Raw genomic sequence first — 26125 nt, 5'->3', positions numbered from 1 at the left:
TCATTGTCCTGATGGAAGATCCAACCACAGCTCATCATAGAACTTCTAACAGATGCAATCAGATTTAGATTTTTTATCTGTTGGTATTTGCTACAATTCATGATGCCATGTATCTGAACAAGATGTCCAGGACCTCTGGCAGAAAAATAAGCCCACAACATTAAAGATCCAGCAGTATATTTAACCGTGGACATGGGGTACTTTTTTGTACCAAACCCATTTGGTGGGCTCTTTTTTTTAGTTTCATCTGCCCACAGAAGCAAGTCCCATTTGAAGTTCAAGTCGTGTCTGACAACTGAATATGCTGGAGTTTGTTTTTGAATGAGCAAGGAGGATTTTTGTTAAAACCCTCCTGAACAACATGTGGTGATGTAGGGGATGTTTGAATTTTTTTTTAGTCGTTTGACCCCAAGACTCAACTAATCTCTGCAATTCTCCTACTGTGATCCTTGGAGAGTCTTTGGACACTTAAACTCTCCTCCCCACCATGCATTAGGACGATATAGACACACGTCCTTTTCCAGGCAGATTTGTAACATCTTTAGTTGATTGGAATTCTTATTATTGTCGTAATGATGGAAATGGGAATTTTCAATGCTTTAGCTCTTTTCTTACAGCCACATTTTATTTTGTGAAGCTCAACAATCTTGTTCTGCACATCAGAACTACATTATTTGGTTTTATTCCTTGTGATGGATGATTAAGGGAATTTGGCCTTTGAGCTCCTCATTTTTATAATCCTGTGAAACAGGAAGTCGTGGCTGGACAATATTATACTCTAGTCATTCTAGTGTGCTAAATAAATGCAAATATTAATGGGAATATACTTCAGAGATATTTTATTTATTATAATTTCTAAGGGTGCCAATAATTGTGTCCACCATGCATTGGAGAAAAACATTTATTTCATAACGTATGTTTCCCCTCACTTTTGATTGTTTTACGTCAATGAAAGGTTAGCATTTTGTGAATTTTTTAAATTTAAGATTAAGAAGATAAACAAAGCAGATTTATTTTCATAGCAATCTTTGCTCATATTTACCAAGGGTGCCAATATTAGTGGAGGGCACTGTAATGTTTAAAAAAAATCTAGTGTTATACCTCATAAATTCAGACTAAGTCTCATCTATAATGGTATCCAAATAATCTTTTAGCAAGTCTTTTAGCAACTATTATGGTTCAAAATGTTATCATTGTTAAGGAGTGTGATGGTTCGCTAGTATTTAGATCTTTCTTTGCTTTAGGAATTAATGCGATGATACCTTGCATTAATGTTGCAAGTAAAGCTTCTTTTTTAACAAAAACATGAGTTAAAAAGAGAGTAAGTTCATCAGTCCAAAAATGAGGATGTTTTCTGCTCTAAACATCTTGAATAAAGATTTTTATAAAGATGCCATTGATGTTTCCTATTTACTTTGGATCTTTAATAATTTTGCCATCAACACATAGTTGCTCATTTGTTGAGAGGGTAAAATTCTTTAAAAAATATGTAGGAATGAGTTCTCATTCTTCAAGCCATTTTTCCTGGATCTTCAGCATCCCTAGCCTTCGATAAGTATATGTAATTTAATTTAGTGTTAATGAATTCTGACAAACTTAAAAACTTCTAACTGGCCATTGTGTTCAAGAAATCAACAGATATGTTTGTGATTGGCTGCACTGCTCAACGCTCCAAAAACACTTTGTAAATAAAAACTTTTGATGCTTTCCAGAGCACGAACACCCCCCCAGAAAACACTGTTGGGGGCCTCACTCAACCTCTCAAGAAAGAAACTCGTAGTCTTGAGTGGAACTGAATAAAACTCACTTGGAGGTTTTTAGAATTGTGTAAAAAAAAAAAAAAAAAAGTCAATCTATACACTTAAGCTTTTAAGTGTATAGATTGACTGTTTTTTTTGCCAGGGGCAAGCATCTTTGCAAACTCAGAAAATAACAAAAACAATCCAAGCTTTTTATTTAGCACAGTGGCTAGATTAACAAATAATCAAACGCCCAAACTAAATATTCCTTTACCTAGTTTAGTAGTAATAATTTTGTGAATTTCTTCACTGATAAAACATATAGCATCAGAAATACAATAATACAAATAAAATAATATATAGCTGTACAGCATCTTATTCAGCTTCAACCAACACCCCAAAGAAAAACTGCAATGCTGTACAACTATAGGACAGGAATAGCTAAATGTTACTGCATCTAAACCAACAACATGTTTATTAGATCCTGTACCCACTCAGTTATTGAAAGAGTTGTTGCCTGTAGTAGGAGAGCCTCTTCTTAATATTATTAACTCCTCGTTATCTCTAAATCACGTCCCATAACCCTTTAAGAGACCATAAATAGATCCTAGTGAACTGGCAAATTATAGATGGTTCAAATCTTCAGTTTATGTCTTATTTGATTGTAGTGCTGCATTTAACACTATAGATCATGAATTACTCATACACTGTATTGCCTAAAGTATTGGCACACCCACTTCTAATGAACTGGTTTGACTACTTTAATCATTTCCATGAGTATAAATCTTAATGTCTAAGCATATAATGATATTGTAGGGAATTGTGTGCTTCTAATTTTATCACAACCGTTTTGACAGGACCCTTTTCTACTCTTAACATGACAATGGATCTGTGTATAAGGCAAGGTTCAAAAAGTAATAATTGCTTCAGTCAGTGTAAAAGAACTTGACTGGACTTCAGAAAGCAATGTCCTAATTCCAGCTGAACACCTCTGGTGTGACTGTAAATGCAGACCCTGAGCCAAAAACTAAACACCAAACACCACTGACTTACATATCGGTGGAGTCATTTTAGACACTGCCAAAACTGTTGCAACAGAGATGGAAATACAATTTTTAAATACATGAATCATGTTTCAACAAAACTACATGGGTATTCAGGGACAGGCTTATAAATCCTACTTGTCTAACCTTTACCACTTTTTTTAATAGGGAATCATCTCAGTTAATGGCAGTGAAGTACAGAGGATAGGCCCTCTTGCTATTTTCAGTATGCATGCTACCCCTTGGTACACACAAACCATGTAATTTTCAAATAAGCCTAAATTACTTGATTAGCTGGATCAGGTGTGTTTAATTACGATTGAAGCTAAACTCTGCAGGGCTGTGGCACTCCAGGAACTGAGTTTGACACTCCTGTTCTAAATGATCTAAGCCAGGGGTGCCCAACCCTGTTCCTGGAGATGTACCTCCCTGCAGAGTTTAGTTCCAACCCTGATCAAACAAACCTGTCTGTAATTATCAAGTGCTCCTTCAGATCCTAATTAGTTGGTTCAGGTGTGTTTGATTAGGGTTGGAGCTGAACTCTGCAGGAAGGTAGATCTCCAGGAACAGGGTTGGGCACCCCTGATGTAAGAGATGGGATGACCAAAATTAAATTCAGATAAGACAGAGATATTATTTGTTGGACCAATAAACAGCAACAGAATCTCTTAGAATAAAGTTTGCTATAAGGATGTACTGTTACTTCTTCCTCTACACAGTCACAAACTTGGGTGTTATACACTGCCCTCCAAAAGTTTGGAAACACCCTAGAAAAGTGGGGTTTTGGACAATATTGGCATGAATCCTTTTTAATTTGTGATAATTTTGCACTGATAAGGGACAACACAAACTACGAAAACACATTTTATTACATAAACAGTTTATACATAGAAAAAATTAAAATTTCAATTAATCAAAATATCCACCATTAGCAGCTATTATAGCACTACATAATCTGGGCCTAAATTCACTGTATCTAAACTTAATTGGCAATCAATTGTTGAAGCTATTAAGGTGTGCTGACCCAAAAATCTTTTAAAAACCTGGGCCAAGTTTAAACCAGTAACCAGGCATCACAGCTGGCAAAGGGGCATGTCTGACTTTGACATGTATATATTGCCATTAATATGTAATCAAAATGAAAATTATTATTGCTGGTCTTCAATGATAATGTCAAGTTACTTTAACGCATTTGCACCAAAAAATGATAAGGATTTATGCTAAAATCGTCCAAAACCATACTTTGCTAAGGGTGTTTCCAAACTTTTGGAGGGCAGTGTATTAGACAGCAACACATGATGTGCAAAGACGAGTGCAAAATGTTCAAAACACAGATATCAAGCCATACTGAAGAAAAGCATTATAATACCATGACAAGATCTTTCAACCAAAAAAACTTACTTAACTAACTTAACTTAACTTAATATATATATATATATATATATATATATATATATTTTTTTTTTTTTAAAAATACACTACACTAATGGTGCGTTTGCACTACAGTGTCAAATCTGCGCTTAGTGCCGCTGACAACGCTACAACGCCACTGCTTTGGTGCGTGTGAAATTTAGGGCAGAGCCTCTGAAAGCAATGTTTACACTGTTTGCGTTTCATCATCTTTTTTAAATGGCGGTTCGCAAACTAAACACTTTATTGGCGCCTTCTAAGGTGCACTGCATATAATGAAAGCATGCAAAGTGCATTTACTTTTGCATGACTTATTCAATGATATGTGATTTCAGCTCAGTAATCCACCAGTTCTGCAAACACTCGGAAACATATGTCAAAACCTTGCCTTGCCTACTTTTCATCTTCTCAAAGACCTGCCTAAAGTAAACCCTCTTTGGTTGTAGGAGGGTTGAAAGGGAACAGCTTAGCAGCTTTCTCCAACTGAGAGTTGTTCACCTGAAGGAAAAAAGATAAATTAGAGGAAGCAGGGAAAGAGGTTTCGTAGCTCTGTTATTAATGGTGTGTACTAGACGTACCGCGGTAGTCAGTGTTACCGGTCACATAATGTTTAATTACATGAGTTCACTTTATATAAAAGCTATTGCTTTCTATTTGTTCCTGTCATTTTAATTAAATAATGGCCATGAATTAAGAATTTGTTCCCTCTTTTTTGAAATTGTGACCACGCTGCATGGGTTCTTTCCCCCATTTTAATTAAATCTGTAGGTCATCCGTCATATTCGTTTTGTCAATAAAAGTGCTATTTAATATAAGCAAGTTTGTCACTGTACTGTTTTATTGTTTTTGTGTTCTTCTTTGAAATAATGACAAACCCACATTTTCCAAGCATTAGTTTTATTCAAAGAATGGGAAAGACGTCAAGGTCGAACGTTAACGTTCAAAGTAATCGCTACAGAGCTTGAGTGTAATTGACAAATATCTTTTCCTGTAAAGTGTGCAAAACAACCGTTGTTGTCACAAGTTTATTAATCGGTAGGAAGTGTCCTCAACTTGGCCTCCCTAGTGTGTGCATGTATACTGTAGTACCTCAGACTCAATGTGCTCCTGCAGGCTTGTGTACCAGGATTTCTTCATGGATGTCATGCCATCACTGAAAGCCTCTTTCCTTCTCCAGAGAATCTCATCTGTGATCTGTTTCATCTGGGAACATTTTCATCCCTTTAAATGATTCCCTCAAGAGATGTTTCTCCACACCATCCTGCTCTGATCAAACAAAATAATTTGTGTTAGTCTAGTTACAAAAACCACTAATATGATATTTGAAAAAGAAGATGAAAACAAACTGCACCAATAAACTATGCATCACTATTGCTCATATTTAAGGTTATGGGTTGTGTATTACACTTCGGACCAAACACAGTAACTGATGTGGGAACAGATGCGGTTTGGACTGGGATGTAGGTATCAGGACCCACCTTAGGTGATTAATATATTAATACATTGGAAATCACCAAGTTACTTTGGGAAGGGAGAAGAAGGAAGGGATGTTTTGTCTTACCTGTATGCAGTTGTGGTTCTGTCTGCTCTTAGCACGTCAGAAGCAATAAAGCTCTTTCAGCAGACGCACGCTTTACTCAGCACCAGCTTTAGGTGATGGCGCCTAATTTAAAGCAGGCCAAATATTCAATTTAGTCATAAAATACAGCTAACAATATATGGCAATAATGTCTCACGTAAGTGTTCAAATAATTTTTTGGGTGTACGGTCACTTGTCATCCATTTTTGTAATGAATTTTTACCAGCTATTGAGTTTGATGTTTTATCTGATGTCATGACACACATACCTTTTCAAATGTGGCTTGTATACATTTGGAAGCACTGAAATGTAAATAGAGCATAACGACAAATACCTTATGATAGTAGCTGTATCCTTGTGTCAGCTCATCTGAACCTTCACCTGAGAAAATCACAACGCTGTCTGTCTTCTCACGGATGTACTTCGATATCAGGTACATACCTGCAGACAAACATAAGAAATTAAAAGCAAATTCTGTTGTGCAAAGCACTGCTGCCACCAAGTGGCTACTGTGAATTAATATTGCTAAGCCAATCATGTCTGTTACTACTGCTCATAAGCAGAGTATGATCTGTTCAGATCCCAAAGTCCCAAACACTGTTTGTGCTACAGGTATGATGGTTTCTACAAATCAAGCAGCTTGTTCTTTAGTGTTTTATGAGCAAATGTCTCTGTGATTATGGCTGCACACACAAAACATGGCAAGACTCAGTCAATAGTGGTATGAAAACACAAAATGAATGATTCCTAATAATAATAATAATAATAATAATAATAATAATAAAAACACTCCCCAGCCATTCAAATTATTTTGTCCAAACCCTATACATACATTCATAAAAAAACGTACAGCAAAATGTACAGCATGCCAGGCAAAACCGAAAGAACTCTTCCATTTGACCTATACCCTTAACAAAAAGAAGTATACTTCAAGTTTATTTTATTAAGTATACTGATAGTTTAATAATTAAATACTTCTTTATGCATTTTAGTACACTTTGAAGTACAGTCTCAGTAAACTATTAGTTTAGTAGTTATATACTGCAAATATACTTGTAAGTGTTCTTTAAGTGAACTTTACATCATATAAGTATACTACTATGTCCTTATTTAGGTTTAATTTGTATATATTTTGTTATATGAATATCGGAACATACAAAACATCAAAATAAAGAACAAGGTATCTGCTTGTTAACAAAAACATTTTATTCTAGCTTTATGCATTCTTTTATAAACACTTGAATGTGGGTAAGTTTCATAAATAATGAATAAGTAATAAATAAATAAATAAATAGAACAAAAATCATGATTATCATGATTATCAAAACATAGATAGAGTTGATCAATACCCCCAAAGCTTGACAGTCATTATTAACTCTTCATGGGTTGACAAATTTCATTCCATAACGTTACAGTATTTGACATATCTATGGTTTTGATGCTGTTTTATGTCTGACGAGTGTGTTGTCATCTGTTTCAGTTTCTCTTCACTTGTGTTTTGGAAATTCTGTACAGAAGATGTGCAATAGCGCCCCTAGCGTAAAACAAATGAAAACACAGATTATCAGAGCACAAACATAGCTCAGGTATACTTAGACTTTTTCCAAGTATAAGACAAGTATACTTAAATGTCATTTTATAATGTATAAAAAGCACATTTCTGAGAAGTTCATAAAAAAGTAGACTGAATGTATACTTTCCTATTTATAGTTTAAAAGAAGTATACTAATAGCACACTTGAATAAACTTCTTTTTCGTAAGGGTAGTAACATACCATGCGACAGTAACATTTCGTCTAACTTTCTAGGCAGTATAATGCTGATCATGTGTTTTTCAAGTTTCAGACCACCATTATCTCTAATCCAAGTAATTCACAGGTCAGATGAGTAGAACAGAGGACTGAATGATCAGTGGGCACAGTGAAAACAGGGATGTTTTATTATTAACACTCAAAACAGATATGAATTCGATAGGCTGAGTCACTGAAGGAACAGTCAATCAACCCCAATACCACATCCAATAGTAGGATTGTTCCTTTACTCTTATAATTAGTCTGATGAGCTCCTGTACTCACCAACAGAGGCACGCACAGTGGTGATGTCATAACTCTCCAAGTGTAAAATGACTTCCTCCACCACTTTGATACCCTCCTCAGGCGTGAAGCTCACCTCATGGTGTTTGCTGCCAATGTAGTCTGCCACCTGCCACACAACACCAGTTACAACCAGTTAAAACCGATTTACTACCACACAGAACCATGTATGGCACCAGTTCTGACTAGATCACTTACAAATTGTCTGTTACAGATGACAGAGTAGATGATTAAAAAGTGTAGTTAGTAACGTAATCTAGGTTACTCATTTCAGGTAATGAATTCAGACATAAAAATCTAATAATTCATTCAGCCATAAAAATGTAAAATATTTTTGCTCACACTTCCAGAACTAACAATTACTGTAGGTCACTGGTTATGATGAAGACATGGTGTTTCACAGCTATACATCACCAGTGTTTAGTAACTTGCATAATCATTTGTTTCAGACATGGTCTAATTGCTTGATGGCTGCTTTTTTTTTTTTTTTTTTACCTCAAAATTCAGAAATATGGATTGCAAATTTATTTACATGACATTTACATGTCCATTCTATTTTGTGAGTCAAAGCTATTGATTATACGAAGTATTGTACTGAGTTTAGAAATTCCATTTTGTGACAAAACTAGTCTCTAATTCAAAAGGCAATGCAAACACTGAAGTTCATTGCACAAGAGCCTGTATAAGCAATGAACCAAGCCATCCATCTATGAAGAGCATCACAACATTACAAACTTTTTTGGATTTTAAGCAATAAAGTATTAACAAATTAGACAAAAAGACAAAGGTGGAAGGTGCACTAAACAGCTTTAATGAAGGAAAGAACTACAATCTCATGAAGCACTGTGAATGCCATACTGAAATGAAAGACAACAGAGAAATATATTAAAAAATATATATAAGTCAAAACAAAGTGCACTGTATTTATAGAAAGTGCGTCACTGATCTGAATATCAAGTAGTAAAATGTACATGGCAGTCTGAATGTAAAATGTCAATTACCTTGCGAGCAGCAGCAACATCTGGGCTGTTATCTGCACCAATGGCAAAGGTCTGAATGGGATATGGAAGCTGCTCTTCTTTAGACAGTTTCACGAATGTCCAGCAACCAGACTTGGATTGAGACCACCTGCAATAAGAACATCAAGGATAGGTTGAGAGTAATAAAGTCAGTGTAACAAACCCACTACATCAAAGCAAATAACAAAATGAGAACAGGCACCTGAGAGGAGACAACCTATTCTTCTCCAGGGCACCCCGTGCACCCTGTGTAATTCTGGCCAAATTAAAGATACATTGTGTAGGAATTTGCACATGTGATAATGTAAGCATCCTTAAAAGAATGATTAGTAATTGGCCTGATTAGCCAAGCCCTTCACAGAAACAAGCCCTACAATTAACATATTACATAAACACTTCTTATAGATTTGTAGATTATATTTAATAATTACATTTTGTCCAAATATTTGCAATTATTTAGTAAAATGTACTCTTAGTACATGCTTACATTTCTTTTTAGGAGCACAGTCAAAAATTTAGGAGTGCCACTTGATCAGTAACAGAAATTAATCTTTTCATTATGAGGTAATATTTGACTAGCCTACTTAAAGTGATTTGCAGGGCGTTTTTTTACCTTTGTAACAGCATTTATCTAACCTTATTAAATGCATGCCATCTTTTATGTCGAATTCGTAAATTCATATTCATAATAAATTCATACTTTTTTATTATTAAAACAATGAATTCTCTGCTGTGTTTATCTGTTAATGCTGGCCACCACATAGCACAGCTTTGACAATTATTTTCAGTTAATTTCTCAGTTTAGTGGTAGTTTGAAAAGCAGTTTTGAGAGCTACATTGCAGACACCAAAAAAAAAAAAAAAAAAAGAAGAAATAACTTTATTTTGTCATTTATTATGCTTTGAAGCAGCACAGCTTGCACGAATTAGTTGCATTAGGAGGATGCGTGTTTGTCATCTGACATGTAAGCCCTAAGCCCTGTTCTACAACGGAAAGCTTGAACAGTAAAACTACTTATAGTGTAAATCAGTGTCCTCTTAAACAATGACGTAACTTTACAGTGTTATGGTGTTACGTATTTGAAAAAGTTACTCAAAACTGCGTCATTGCGTAGAACATACATTGAAATTACTCAAACATCTCAGCCAAGAATATACTTTGAAATATGGTTGACTTGAAAATAAATAAATAAAATAACAATAATATAAACATTTAATATATTTGTAAAAATAAGCTCTTTTTATTATTTTTTTTAAATACAACAGAATAATTGAAAAGTTACACATTTCTGAACAATTACATGTTATGTATTTTCTAAATAACTAGTAAAACTGCACATTATTAACAGTTATAGTCTTGTCAGCAGTGTATTAGTAGTAAGTTAAATGCTACACTCTAAGGCAGTGGTTTTCAAACCTGTCCTGGAAGCACCCCTGCCCTGCACATTTTGTATGTTTCCCTTATCAGACACACCCAGTTCATGTTGCACAGCCTCTACTAACACGCTGATGAGCTGAATCAGGTGTGTTAGATGAGGGAGACATACAAAATGTGCAAGGTAGGGGTGCTTCCAGGACCCGTTTGAAAACCACTGCTCTAAGGAAAGTCCATAGAAATAGGGCATATTGTGTTAATAGGAAGGAATTTTCTTAATTTTTCACCAGCATTTTACCTGTATTTTAAATTACACATTACATTTTCATAGACGATGTGATGTGGATGTAGCTGAAAGTCTATTTACATCCTGAAAGCAATCAATAATTAAGATGTTCTAAATTTTTTTTTTTTTTTTTTTTTTTCATTTGATGCACAAATGTTGTGTACACACAAAATGGGCATATAAATAACAGGATTTAAAAAAAATGAAACCAGGTGTAAATATGTGCACACTGTATGGACACCAAGGGTGCCCAACTGCGATATTGGAGGGCCAATGTTCATTTTAGCTCCAACTTGCCTCAACACAGTTTCTAGTATGCTAGAAGAGCTTGATTAGCTGGTTCAGGTGTATCTAATTGGGGTTGGAGCTACATAAACTCTGCAGGACACTGGCTTTCCAGGACAAATGTCCATATGTCCTATGGATATATGTGACCCTGGACCACAAAACCAGTCTTATGTTGCATGGGCATATTTGTAGCAATAGCCAAAAATACATTGGATGGGTCAAATTTATCAATTTTCCTTTTATGCCAAAAATCATTAGGATATTAAGTAAAGATCATGTTCCATGAAGATATTTTGTAAATTTACCACCGTAAATATATAAAAACTTAATTTTTGATTGCTATGAACTTCATTTGGACAACTTTAAAGCCGTTTTTCTGAGTATTTTGATTTTTTTTGCACCCTCAGATTCTATATTTTCAAACAGTTATATCTCGGATATAACTAGGATACCTATCCTAACAAACCATACATCAATGGAAAGCTTATTTATTCAGCTTTCAGATGGTGGTATAAATCTAAATTTCGAGAAATTTGCACTTATGACTGGTTTTGTGGTCCAGGGTCACATATGTGAATTTGTAGAGAAAAAAAAGAGGTTAAGTTTTATTTTAACCTATTATCTGATCCACACTCTGGAGCAGAAGAGGGCGGTAATGCACTTAAAAGCTAAATGATAACGGCCATTAAACTAAAAACAAGAAGAAGACAAGCAGACCGTGAGAAACTCGTTTCATCAGCCGTACTTTCCCTTACGAAAAAAGAAGTTTATTCAAGTGTGCTATTAGTATACTGCTTTTAAACTAAAAATAGGAAAGTATACTTTCAGTCTACTTTGTATGCACGTCTCAGAAATGTGCTTTATATACTTATCAGAAATATACTTAAAATTACATTTAAGTATACTTGACTTATACTTAAAAAGTCTAAATATATTTGAGCTATACTTGTGCTCTGAGAATCCGTGTTTTCATTGTTATACACAAGAGATGCTATTACACATCTTCCGTACAGAATTTCCAAAACACAAGTGAAGAAGAAACCAAAACAGATGCTTCCACACTGTAAAAAAATGCAAATACATATTTTCCATTTTATGAAACATTTTGAGTCTCAAATACTAAACAATGCTATTGAAACTACATAAAAACCCTTGTCAGACCAACAAAATTGCTGCAAATGTTATTCCAACTAGTCAAACACAGTCTGAACAAAGAATTTCATACTGTTGAAATTTTAAGGCTTTGTAAGTTCCCAGCATGCATTGCAGCATAAATAAATTATCCAGTTACTGTTATAGGATTATTGTTTTGCTGTTTGCTGACTTCATTTAAACTTTTGTTGTTGTTGTTTTGTCATTATTGTTAGTTATGTGTTGTACCGTGACGTAAAGATCTAATCTTTTTAATATTTGCTGATTGCCACCGTTCTTGAGGTTAATATGTAAATAGGGGCATAGTCATATCATAGGGGCATATCATACTTAAAGTATGATATAAAGTTCACTTAAAGAAAACTTAAGAGTATAATTGCAGTATGAAACTGTGGGCCAATTTAGTTCCAAGGAGTATTAAAGTAGTACATTTAAAAGTATACTACTAGTACGCTGGTATTTGTATACTTACTGCATAAAGTATACTTAAAAATATACTTGAACTTTACTTAAGTATACTTAATAAAATAAACTTGAAGTAGACTTCTTTTTGGTAAAGGTTGCTGAACAAGAGTGGGTGCATCTCCCACCTCAGCCGATAGAGACCAAATCAAGGATCTTTTAAAGGTAATACAAGCTGTATCTGATTAATTTACTAAAGATGTATTACACGTGTTTTGTGTTTAATTTGCTAAAATATGATTATAACATGACATTCACTGGGTATTTTCCAGCTTGCTACTTCTTAGAATATTAAAGCAGCCGCATATGAATGACTGATATCCTGCTGCCGTTATATAAGTCAAATGAAGCTGTAAGGTTACGTAATTTTTTTGAGGGGCTACACTGATTTACACTTTGGCGTAAATAGTTTTACTGTTCAATTTAAATTTATATCAATTTATAAGTTTATTATTTTATTTATTTATTTATTTATTTTGGTGTCTGCAGTGTAGCTCCCAAAGGCAGCTTTTCACACCGCTAAACTGTGAAATGAACTGAAAATAATTATCAAACTGTGTTTTATAATTTCCAATATGGCATTCGCTGTGCTTCATGGGATTGTAGTTCTTTGCCTCATTGAAGTGTTAGGTGCACAGTCTTGTACCGCTGTCTTTTTGTGCAGTTTTCAATTTTTTTTTTTTTTTTTTTTTTTTTTTTTCAAATTAAAGTTTTTAATGTTGTGATTCTCTTCGTAACTGTTCATTGCTTATAACCAGGGTGTCCGCGGGGTCTTAAAAAGTATTAAAATTTGATAAATCAATTTAGAGAAAATTAAGACCCTTTAAAAGTATTAAAAAGTCTTAAATGCCATTTTCCAAGGTATTCAATTTTGTATCATCTTTTCATTATGTAGGCTATATTTGTCCAAAGAGGTTGCATTCTAAAGTTTGGCGGAATTTAATCATTGCATAGGCCAGGGGTGGCGAACGTCGGTCCTGCAGAGACCTAGCCCTGCATAGTTTTGCGTCAACCCTAATAAACCGCACCTGAACAAGCTAATCAAGGTCTGAAGGCTTACTAGAAAGCAACAGGCAGGTGAGTTTTAATTTAGGTTGGAGCTGAACTCTGCAGGGCTGCGGCTCTCCAGGACCGGAGTTCGCCACCCCTGGCATAGGCGAATACTGGGATTCTGTGTGTAGTTTATTTATGGAATCCCGCTGGATTTGACGTCATCTGTTAATGCTCACTGACTAGCTGCACTGCTGCATGATAGAGCAGGTTAGTGCGCTGTGCGGGACTGTTTTCTTGATCCCATTCCCGCGGAAATTCTGACCATAATTTTCGTGCATGAGGGAGGCGCTGTCAATACGCGGGGTATTTAAATCGCTTTTGAATGAGCCTTGGCTGTTCACTTTCACTTTCGATTTCGCGATCATGGGCGCTCTGTGTAAAGGTAACACATCTTATGATATAACTCCTAACTACACACGACGCGACGCCGCGACACACGATAAAATGTATCTTTTCCATGTTAATAGGAGTTCCTAACTTGCAGCAGCAGGACACACATTTTTTATTATAGAAACGGTTTCTATTTCTGGACGTTGCAGCTGGAACAACTACACAAACTGACAATTGTACTCTCAGGTACTGGTCATTTGCTTTATCTAAACTTTAAAAGTGTCTCGTGAGTTAGAATATCATTTTGCATGACATTTATAGATATCCTGAAAGCAACAACAGATCTTGAAAATAAATTTAAGCAAACATATACTTTCAAAAACTCAATGCAAACCAAGAAGTGATTTTCATGACAAAGATAGTATCAGTCACTCAATATTTAGTTTTAACAATGTTAAAAATGTTTAATATTTATGAATTAGCTTATAAACGTGTATTTTTCGCTGAGAGTCCATAGCAATTCTACGCTTCTGAATGGCTGTAATATTTCAGTGATTCTGCCACGCTGTGGCATCATTTAACTCTATGATTCCTCTATATACCCTGATAGCACTTTAATGAAGAGTTCATGCTTCTTAGCAGACAGGACAGTACAGATTGACAGGAATGTTTGGGGTGGAGAGTTGGGAACAGGATTGGCAAAGGACCACAAGTCAGGACTCGAACTCGGGTCGCCAGAGGTGCAATTGCATTACGTCAGTGCGCAGTAACCACTAGGCTATCAGCACTGACAATATTTTTAAATGAATGGGAGAAACACGTCCTTGAACCAGCATAGCTGAAAAAGTAGGTGGCACTAGTGGACTCTATAGGGATTTTACAAAAATACTTTAAAGCGTAACAAGCTATGAACCGGTGAGTCATGAAGTGAATCACAACATTACAAACTTTAAAGCAGAAAGTGTCTGAAAACTTGACAAAAAATTTGTGGTACAAAGGTGTGTACTGAATGGCTTTAATGAGGGGAAAGAACCACATTCCCATGAAACATTGCAAATATATTCGACGATCAAATTAAAAAAGATGGTGAGAAACAAAACTTCATTATAAGTTGTCAATTATATCTGTAGAAACAATATGTTTTACATTTATTGCAAAATATGCATATATACAAATCTTGAAATATTTTGAGAAAGTAGGGAGACTGGCTTGATTACATAATTTGCAGTTATTCATCTTCACTGCAATCAGAGCCCATTTGTTCTCTGCCACAGTAAGGAATTTAGAGGCTCTTGTGCAATGAACTTAAGTGTTTTCACCATTGAGAGAGAGAGAGAGAGAGAGAGAGAGAGAGAAAGAAAGTGTTGTCAACAGTCTTGAATTCCTGTGTTAAAACATTTGGACATGATTACTACTGCACCCTTTTAGTTTTAGTGTAATTTTTTTCTTGTCTTTTCTTTCTTTCTTTTTAATCTCCAGCATTAAAATGTGTGGCATATGGGCCTTATTCGGTAGTGATGAGTTGCGGTTCAGTGCACCAATGCCATAAAGATCGCTCATCGTGGTCCAAAATGCTTTTCACTTTGAGAATGTCAATGGTAGTGTTGGGTTCGAGTCCACCTAAGTCGAGTCCGAGTCAAGTCCGAGTCTTTAACCAATCGAGTCCGAGACGAGTCCGATTCCAAAATGGGCCGAGTCGGACTCAAGACCGAGTCCCAAAGGGCCGAGTCCGAGTCGAGTCCGTCCGAGTCCAAGGAAACACTGTTTGTCAGTATCTTAACATTATTTTAATCCAGGGGTGCCCAAACTCGGTCCTGGAGGGAGGTGTCCTACAGATTTTAGCTCCAGCCCCAATTAAACACACCTGAACCAGCTAATCAAGCTTATACTAGGCATACTAGAAACCCCCTGGCAGGTGTGTTGAGGCAAGTTGGAGCTAAACCAAGGACCAGGACAGAGTTTGGGCACCCCTGTTTTAACCTTTACTAGAAAAATGCAATGTCAGTTGAAATTTAAGAAAAGCAAACCTCTATAGTGGATCTTGCCATTTTGATTTTTGATTTCACAACATCTCATAAGTGTCCATGCTCTGCTTAGCAAACTTAAAGTCATGTAACAGAAGTTATGGCTGATCTATGTAATGTGACATATTTTAGAGTGAAAAAGGTTTTAGAATGTGAAAAATTATAGGGTGGGACTTGACTTTATTCATCGATGTAGTAAATGTATTAATTCAAGGGTGGGGGTAAAGGAGTAGGTATCTAGGTGAATGAGACCTTAAGAGCAGAAAACATGAAGCCTCTTGCAGCACCTGTTTTATTTCAGATTGTGGCTGTGTGTGGTTTGGGTTGTATATGACTTTTTTTTCTTGAATGAAAATGAGGTTGTGAGGGATAAACCTGGTCTTTACAATGGTACACACTGTGTATAAAGCCCTACATATACTTTTCATAAGTCACAGCAAACTCACACCTGTTTTATTTTTGAATGCATTTATAGTTACATTAATTACAATAAATTACATTATATAAGTAATAATTGATGATGGGCCATTTAATTATTAGAAAATCATGCACACCCAAGGTGGTTTTGGACCCATAAAAACTGTTGCTGCAAAGATGTTAGAAAAATTTTCTTTTTGAAGATAGAAACTGCCACCATGTTTAAATAATAATAATTTCAATACAGAAAAAACTAATCAGTAGATCAATCAATCAACCAATGTGAGTAAAACATTCTCAAGCTCACAGGCAAGTAAACACTCCAAGTATTACTTACAAGCAAAAGTATTAATACATATATTAATCAAAAATACAAATAAAATAATATTTTTTAAAACAGAATCTTTTTTTTTTTAAATAGAATTGTAGGGTTTTTTGTAAGTTTTTTTTATGTAGGTCTATATAAAAGCTATTACAGAAATAGACTACAGACATTTCATGAAGTAATAAATGTTAAAATGAAACACTGCAAAATCTTCACTGTATACATTAAAGATAATTCTTATTACAGTTAATACGTGATTCAGTCAAGAACAGTGAGTGATTTTCTCTTTTTCTTTTGTTGTTTGATTATTGTTTGACGTGGTCGGCTGCTGCAGGTTTATGCTGCTGTCGCTTTAAGATCTGACGCACAGATCAAATATTTTGACGCATCAGTATTTCTCCCGTTTGTTCGGGTTTACTTAAGACAAAACCGACTTCATTTACATGAATAGTCTCCAATACGAGCATGTGTGTAGCAATAACAGAACTTATTTAAAGCAAAAGAGAACTCTGTATTCGCACACTGACTGAGAGGCGCGTTCTGTGAGCGCGCTTTGAGTGTGCGCGCACTAGTGATGCGCGGATGGCGGTTATATCCGCGGGTCGGGTGGGTCGGGTAATAAAAAAATGCATTCTGATTATTTGCGGGTGGGTCGCGGGTGGATGAGATGAATCAATAATGAAGCAAATATTAACTACATTTTCTAAAATATGAACCTGTTCTAAATACTTCTTTCAGGCAAACGATTTCATTTTTGTGCGTGTGTCTGTTTGTGTGTTCGCCTGTTCGAGAAGTTGTGACAGTAAAAAAGACATTTCAGATCAAGTTTGAAGGGAGTTACGCCTGTGTTAGTGCTATTGAGTAGAGTAATATTTAGTGGTGTAGTGCAGTACCTGCGGATACCCATTTTTTAATCCGTCGATTTTGCGTATACCCACTTCTAAATTCCCTCTGATGCGCATCATTCAGTAGTGTCCTGCATTAGCCAAAATCATGACAGGCCACCATTTCTAATTCAATCGTATGTGAATAAATGCAAATATTCGCTCAAAACACAAGACGGTAGGGAATGTGGCGCCGGCTTCCTTTGAAATATCTTTGATGATTGCGCCTGACAGGCGCCCGCGCCCGCTCCGTCCGCGCCAGCACTAGATTTGCCGAGTAGTAAAATTAACAATTATTATTGATTACTAATTTGAATCAATGGTTACACCAACTGCTGCTTTGGGTTTCACTGCCTTGCTATCTTGGATCAGCTGTATGGCATGCAGCCTCTGCGTGTCAAGAAGTTTCCATACCTCTGATTATGTTACAACAGTGAAATCTACAACCACATTATGGTAGGTGGCTAAAGGTTTTTGACCTGTTTTACTCAAAAAATAACGTTAGCAGTGTTTCAAATCATACTTTAATTTATTATTATTATTATTAAGCACACACACACAATTCTTAAAAAAAATAAAATAAATAAAATTGAAGGAAAATTTGAATGCTAGCCAATGGCATTTCTACTTGCATATTAGTTCTGCCCACTACTAAAGTAATTAGTCGGAAGTGGCTTCTGTTCGGTCTTGAAGGCTGAATAATTTCAAATGAATTCGGCCATTTTGACAGAAAGAACCATTTACCATTAACAAAAAAATCTACATGGTGTGTAAGATACTTTGTGCATATGAGTCGAGGGACGGTGGGCCAGGTGCTACACATCACAGAGTTAATGGTGTGTCAGAATTTGCTGGCCATGTATTGATATCAGTAGGAATAGTGCGTTGTAAAGACATGGAGTGAAACTGTCAGTCAGAGTGTTCAAGTGAAGGTGAATGAAAATACTTAAACTTATTAATTAATCACCTAGTACGAAATATAGTCGCATATGCGAGTGATTTACTGGCAGTGTGGAAGGTTGTTAAATGCCTGAAATCTCTCTTATTCCTTTATGGTTCAACGTAACATCTGATCTTGAATGATTTTTTCCTTTATAGCTGAGGGACCACTTTGAGTTTGACTATCAGACCAAAGTCGATGGAGAGACTTTTCTGCACCTGTACGATCACTTTGGAATCGCGAAGATGGCCGCTCTGCTAGATGGTGTATTCGCATTCATCTGGTTGGACACTGCTAACAGAAAGGTTTTCTTAGGCAGGGACACCTATTGTGTGAGACCACTGTTCAGACTGCTTAGTGACGATGGCTTTCTAGCTACCTGTTCTGAAGCCAAAGGTATAATGAATGATGTGTAGCCAAGTAGTATTTGTGCTCCACTGATAATGCTGCATGATTAATAGAAATAAAACCAAAATCACGATATGGCTTTGTGTGTTTATCAAATCACAAAGGCAATTATATATGAATAAATATGTGCGTTGCTTGTTTCAGAGTGAAGCATGGCACTGTGTTCATTTTCACTCCTGCAGCTCATGATCCAGTGCTTTCAGTGTCTCAATGTGGCTGAGTTTGCAGTAAATGCTGCTCCACGCAAACTCTGAGCTTGGGTCGCTTATAACATGCATTTGGGAACACAACATATTACGAAAGTCGAAATTAGACTTTTTTATTTTTTATTTTTTTCCCCTTCACGCCTGAGGAGGGTATCAGAGCGGTGGAGGAAGTCATTTTTTACACTTGGAGAGTTATGACATCACCAATGTGCGTGTCTCTGTTGGTGAGTACAGGAGCTCATCAGACTAAGTATAAGAGCAAAGGAACAATCCTCCTGATGAATGTGGTTTTTAAAGTTTAATTAATGTTCCTTTAGTAAGTCATAGTAACTGTTTTCAGCGTTAATAAAACTGCCCTGTTTTCACCGTGCCCACTGATCATTCCTCTGTTCTACCCATCTGACCATGTGAATTATGTGGATTAGAGATAATGGTGGTTTGAAACTTGAAAAACACATGATCAGCATTATACTTCCTACAAAGTTAGTTAATAGGGCAAAACTGACCTTTAATGCAGTTCCTGCCTTCTAAGAACAGATTCATGCATTGTTTGAATAGTGTCCACTTTCATGTTGTCTATCAGAATGTGTCAATTACTGCAGAGATGTTGGAAAAGGGTACTGACGTCTCACTTTCCTCTCCAGAATTGTTCACAGTGGTTTGATAATATTTAAGCCAGGTGATTGATCTGGGCAGGGCGGATATTGAAGCTCATCTTGGTGCTCCAACTCGCAAGGTTTGTGATCATAACACCATTTTAGTATTGTAGTTGTAGAAGTTGCAGCTCTTTCATGGATGTTGCCTTTGTGAAGTACGTTTAGGTTGTTTTAGAAGAAACATGGTCTTTAGAGGTTCTGTGTTGTCTGTATGTTTTACAGTCCCTATCATTCACTTTTGGTTTTCACACCACTTTTCTACATTGAGGAAGTCTTATCTTGTTTTGTTTATGCAGACAGAATTGTGAAGACCTTTGTTCATAAAACAGCAAATAACTGGAGGTTACAAACTCTTATGCTAAACTGGTTTCCAAGTCTGTTACCCATTTCACTGAGTGTTTGTTTGAAACTAATTACAACTTATACAAATATAGACAAAAGATAATCATTTTTGATAATAAAAGATAAGAAAATAAATGTGTTTTTTTCACTGCAGTTTACACACATGATATGATCTCCTTTAATAATTCACAATTATTTCATCCGAACCCTGTGTATGTGACAGGAAAATCATTAGCCTTAAAGTAATGGCACAGTTCTCTGCAATAAGCTGCTTAATTTGTAGCATCATTCATATCTGTAGCACAAACAGTGTTTGGAACTTTAGAATCATGACAGATCATACCCTGCTTAGGAGCAATAGTAACAGCCATGCTTGACCTAGCAATTTGAATTTACAATCTCAGCTTAAAGCCACTAGGTGGATGCAGTGGTTTGCAGAACAGGATTTGGATTCAGTGATTCTGTTTTGTGTTTGTTTGCAGGTATGTACCTGATATCGAAGTACATCCGTGAGAAGACAGATAGTGTTGTGATTTTCTCAGGTGAAGGTTCAGATGAGCTGACACAAGGATACATCTACTTTCATAAGGTACTTTTCAGTATAGGGGTGAGAGCAAATATCATATCACAATTTTTTTTTTTTTTTCTTCAGGAAAATCACACTTCACAATTTTATCACAATTCTTTGTCATGTTGGGTTTACTATTTTGCAAACTGTCTGAGCGGTACAGCCAAACTAATTTCCTTATTAAAAACAAAACAAAACAAAACAAAACAAAAAAAACAATGCCTTACAAGATAACAAATATATTTAAAGATAACAAAATAATAAAGAATGACAGACATTTCTTGACCTAGGCCAAATGTACAAATAAAACAAACTGTACGGTAGGTGTGTTTAGCAGTAGTATTCAAGAAATGTGATGAACAAACTATATACATAACTATATACACTTCACTGTAAATACATTGATTACTATTAAAGGAACTGTATTAAAGTTCTTTAGTCAAGAGCAGTGTGTAATTTTTCTCTGTGTTTTGTTGTTTTATTAACATTAAAGGGATACTTCATCTAAAAAATAAATTCTGTTATCATTTACTCACTCTTAAGTTTTTTTTTTTTTTAAGCCTGAATGTGATAATGTTTTCTTCTGTTGAACATAAAAGTTATTTTGAAGAATGTGGTTATCCAAACAGTTCCTGGTCCCTAGTGACTTGTGTATTATTATTATTATTATTAATTTATTTTTATTTTGTATTAATTTTATTTTTAATTAACAACAAAAAAAATGTATACTGTCAAAGCGATAAGGACCAGCAACTGTTTGGTTACCCACATTCTTCAGAATATCTTCTTTTGTGTTCAGCACAACAAAGAAATTAATATAGGTTTGGGACAACAGAGTGTGAAAGTGGAATTTTAAGTGACAAAATGTAAATTTTTGGGTGAGCAATCCCTTTTATGACAAGTGACAGCATGTTTAGTACTATTAGTCTGTTGTCACTTTTAAGACCTGCACTTATCCGATATACAGGCACGCAACTGTTTACTTTCACTTTAGACATAACCAGCTGTGATTATATGTAAACATTATGTGTTTTTGACAGTATTAGCACAGTCAGACGCGAAAGGTGTTTGACAGGCTTTTTATTGTGCAGGTGCTTCAGGTGTACGCACTCAGAAACGGAACAGTTGCAATCAAAATTATTCAACCCCTTTGACCTGTAAGACATTTTGCTGCAGAGAACAAAATTTGGTGAAAACAATTCAACAAAGGCATCAGTAAACTATTAGAAAAAGTTTATTAATATTCATTCAGTATTCGTTCATGTTCAAAATTATTCAACCCCCAAAAGTCAGATTTGGTGCCGAGTCATTTATTCTTTAAAACCACCATAAAACACTGCTTGGAAGTGCTTAGAAGCTTCTGTCACCTCTCTACTGCAATCTTGGCCCATTCCTCACCCGAAAAGCTGTCAGATCACTGATAATCTTTCATTTTCACATTGCCACTGCTTTCTTCGAATTCAACCAAATATTTTCAATGAGAATTAAACCTGGAGACTGAACAGGCCACTCAAGAACATTCTATGACTGATCCCCGAACCATATACTTTGGGATGATTGTGTTTTCCACTTCCTGCTACAGTAAGACAACCCCATAACAAATAATTTACTTTTGTGATCATGAATAAGTGCAGTGTCCTGTGAGTGTTTAACTCTACTGCTGAGTTAACATTTGATGTGAATGTATAGCGTTGTACAGTATATTGAGACAGAGCTGCAACTGATAGAATGTGCGCTCTAGCATGATACTACAATATTTCTTCAAAAGCGGATCGTGGAGACATTTTAATCCTCTACGATCAAAAACCATGATGCCGCCCACCCCTATGTCAGTATGTGCTCAATTTACATTTACAGTGATTCCAAATGTATACAAACCATACATGAAAATATATGAATGCATTGCATTGGATAAAATATCAAGCTGGTAAAAATTCATTATAAAAGTGGTCAGAAAGAGTTTTATTTTGATTATTCAATGCAAATTTCAGGCATTATTTGAACACTTATGCGAGACAGTACTGAGTCATTACGTGTCATATCAACCAAATTTCAAAAACCTCCTCCGCTAAAATTTTTTAATTTTGCTAATATTTTTTTCTGAGGAAAGATAGACATGTATAGTGATGAAAGCAAAAGTATTAAATGTCATGGATGAATATTTACAGAGTAATCCACTATTTTGTAGAGGGAGGTCAAGATACAGGGGGGTAGAAATGACTTCAGAAAGATGGCAGCATCATTATCTTACTTTTACACAGAGATTGGTAGTTCCATTAGTAAAATCTGTGGACTTTAGGAGTCTTTGTTGCATTATGTGCCAGTGGTGACCATTCAAAAATGGGGAAACAGCACTTTTCAAGTTTCTCTCCAAAGTTTGCATGCCTGTAACTCAAGAAGTATTAAAGATATCTTAATGCCCTTTTAGATACTGGGTCTTAACAAACTTTCGGCATCTTTATTTTTAATGCCCTATGAGATTTGGTTGCAGAGATATTGAAATTTAAATATGGCTCCAGGAGTAAATTGTTAAAATGTACACATTTTCAGTGGTCAAAAACCGAATGTGGGTCAGTTTAAAAATATATGATACTTCTTTTCTTTTAAAGAGGAATGTCTAAAAAACAAATAATGTTTAAACTAGAGATGTATCTCATTTCTTTCTGTCAAGACAACTGCATTGAACATACCTGAGTGCCATAAATAGTCTTTTTCCAAAGTTGGTGTGCCTATAACTCAAGAAGTATTAAAGATATCGCAATATGATTTTAGATTCTATTTGTTTATAATCTTTTTATTTGGAATCTTAATTTTCAAGACCCTACATCACTCAGTTCCAGAGATATGGGGATCTCAATGAGGCTCAGTGTCCAGATTGTTGAATGTTACCCATTTTCAGTGGTCGAAAACCAAATGTTGGTCACTTTGTATACAGATACAGACTGATACTTATTTTATTTAAAGATTAATGTCTGAAGAAGAAATAATGTTGAAATTAGAACTGTATCTTCTACTGTAAACTCTATCAAAACAATTGCGTTTCAGTGGTCATTTTTACCCCCCTGTAACTTCACTCTGAATCTAAGGTGAAAATTCCCATTTTGACCTCCCTCTACAAAATAGTGGATTACTCAGTAAATATTCATCAATGACATTTAATATTTTGGCTTTCATCACTATACATGTCTATCTTTCTTCAGAATAAATATTAGCAAGATCAAAAATTTGAGCCGGGGACCTCTGGTTGAGTTGACACCGAATTACCCTACTGTCATACGTTGTTTGATGTATTTTATGACTCAGTTGAATGTTTGGCCTGCTTTAAATTAGGCGCCATCACCTAAAGCGGGTGCTGAGGAAAGTGTACGTCTACTGAAACAGCTTTATCTGTTTGATGTGCTGAGAGCGGACAGAACCACAGCTGCACATGGGTAAGACAAAATATCCCTTTCATCTCCTCCCTTCCCACAGTAACTTGGTGATTTCCACTGTATTTAATGACAGCAAACCTTTTTCAATTAGACTAGAGCTGAGAGTGCCTTTCCTGGACCATAGATTCACTGCATACTACCTCTCTCTGCCTGAAGAGTTGAGAGCACCTAAGGTGGGTCCTGATACCTTCATCTCTCATCATGTCAGCCCAAATTGCATCTGTTTCTATGTCAGTTACTGTGTTTGGTCCAAAGTGTAATACAAAACCTGTAACCCCAAATATGAGTAATAGCAATAAAAATAGTGATGCTTTGTAACCAGACTAATATTAATCATTTGTTTTATCGGAGCAGGATGGTATGGAAAAGCATCTCTTGAGAGAATCGTTTAAAGGGATGAAATTGATCCCAGATGAGATTCTCTGGAGAAGAAAAGAGGCCTTCAGTGATGGTCTGACATCCATGAAAAAATCCTGGTACACAAGCCTGCAGGAACACATCAAGTCTGAGGCACTACAGTACACATGTACATGCTAGGGATGCCAGGGTGAGGACATTTCCTACAGTTAATGAACTTCTGACAACAACAGTTGTTTTGCACATTTTAGAGGAAATTATATTTGTCAGTGATGCTCAGGATCTATAGCGATTACTTTGAAGTTTAACATTAGATCTTGACATCTTTTCCTTTTTATGAAGAAAACGAAAAATGCTTGAGAAATATGGGTTCGTCCTTATTCTCAAGGAAGAACACAATAACAGCAATAAAACAGTACACTGACAAACTTGCTTATATTAAATAGCATTTTTATTAACAAAACATGATGAACGTACAGGTTTGTACAGGACATACAGGTTTAATGAAAATGAGGGAAAGAACCTGTACAACGTGGCCATGATTTAATAAAAAGAGGAAACAAATACTTAATTCATTGCCATAATTTAATTAAAATGACAAGAACAAAATTAAGTCGACTGAATTGTCCTACCAAAAGCCATTATGTTATGAGTGAATACAGTGCTGTAAAGCCTCTTTTCCTGCTTTCTCTAATTTCCTTTCTCCTTCAGGTGAATGACTCTCAGTTGGTGAAAGCTGCTGAGCTGTTCCCTTTCAATGCTCCCACAACCAAAGAGGGCTTCTACATCAGGCAGGTCTTTGAGAAGATGTACCCCGGCCGCTGTGAGTGGACGCCACATTACTAGATTCCCCGCTGGATCAAGGCCACAGACCCCTCAGCCAAAACCCTGTCCATCTACAAGCCTGATAAAGACTAGTGATCAAATCTAGACTAAAGATATAATCACTACAGTATACACACCTGCCTACCTAGTTTTTAGGGTGTTTTTTAGTCTTCACTAAAGGGAACTTAATTTTTTACAGATTAATTCTTCACAGATTGAAGTTGTAGAAAATCTTCTACTTATGCAAATAATGTTAAAAATGGAGGCCGTGTTCACTCATCAAGCCTTTAAGCTGCCTTGCTGAACTCTAAGTTCGGTATATTTATATAAAACTATTGAATGTAAACTTGAAAAAAAAACAAAAAAAAACATTTTGGAACATAAGCGGGCTGGTGTAACTTTTTTAAGAACTAGCTTGTTTAACCAAAATACCCTTTTTGTACCTGCTTTAAAACTGTAATTACATTCACCAGCATTGTCAACAAAAGAGTTCTATACAAATTACTGTAATCAGAAAGCATCATTCTGTGTCACCCTGAATGCATTTCTTTCTTCTTTGAGAAACAAAAAATGAAATTTTAGGTAGTGTTGGTGACCAAACCACTTTGGTTACCATTGATTCCACTGTATGGACAAAAATAGTTAGAATCAACATCATAGTGTAATTTCAACTCAGTGACATTGCTGTTTATTAGATATCATTTTTTTTTAAATCTCAACATTGTTTCAACATTAACTGTTAACTGAGTGAGAATAAGTGGTGTTCATTAAATGTCATTACCAAAGATTTGTTTTTCTTTTCCACTTAATAAAAATGATTCAGTGACATTTTTTTATTTATTCATTTATTTATTTATTTTTGATATCTCAACTTTGTTTCAACATTAATTATGGGTGCAAAAGTGATATTGAACC

General features: G+C 35.5%; 2 pseudogenes; one reads left to right on the top strand and one right to left on the bottom strand.

Annotated features, from left to right (window-relative positions):
* Positions 1 to 4612: 4612 nt before the first annotated feature.
* Positions 4613 to 9194, bottom strand: LOC127179656 (asparagine synthetase [glutamine-hydrolyzing]-like; annotated as a pseudogene).
* A 6119-nt stretch (positions 9195 to 15313) lies between these two features.
* On the top strand, positions 15314 to 25387 carry LOC127179655 (asparagine synthetase [glutamine-hydrolyzing]-like; annotated as a pseudogene).
* The last annotated feature ends 738 nt before the right edge of the window (positions 25388 to 26125 follow it).

Source organism: Labeo rohita, chromosome 17 (assembly GCF_022985175.1).
Source record: "Labeo rohita strain BAU-BD-2019 chromosome 17, IGBB_LRoh.1.0, whole genome shotgun sequence".
Taxonomy (NCBI): domain Eukaryota; kingdom Metazoa; phylum Chordata; class Actinopteri; order Cypriniformes; family Cyprinidae; genus Labeo; species Labeo rohita.
This window is presented reverse-complemented; position numbering and strand designations above follow the sequence as displayed.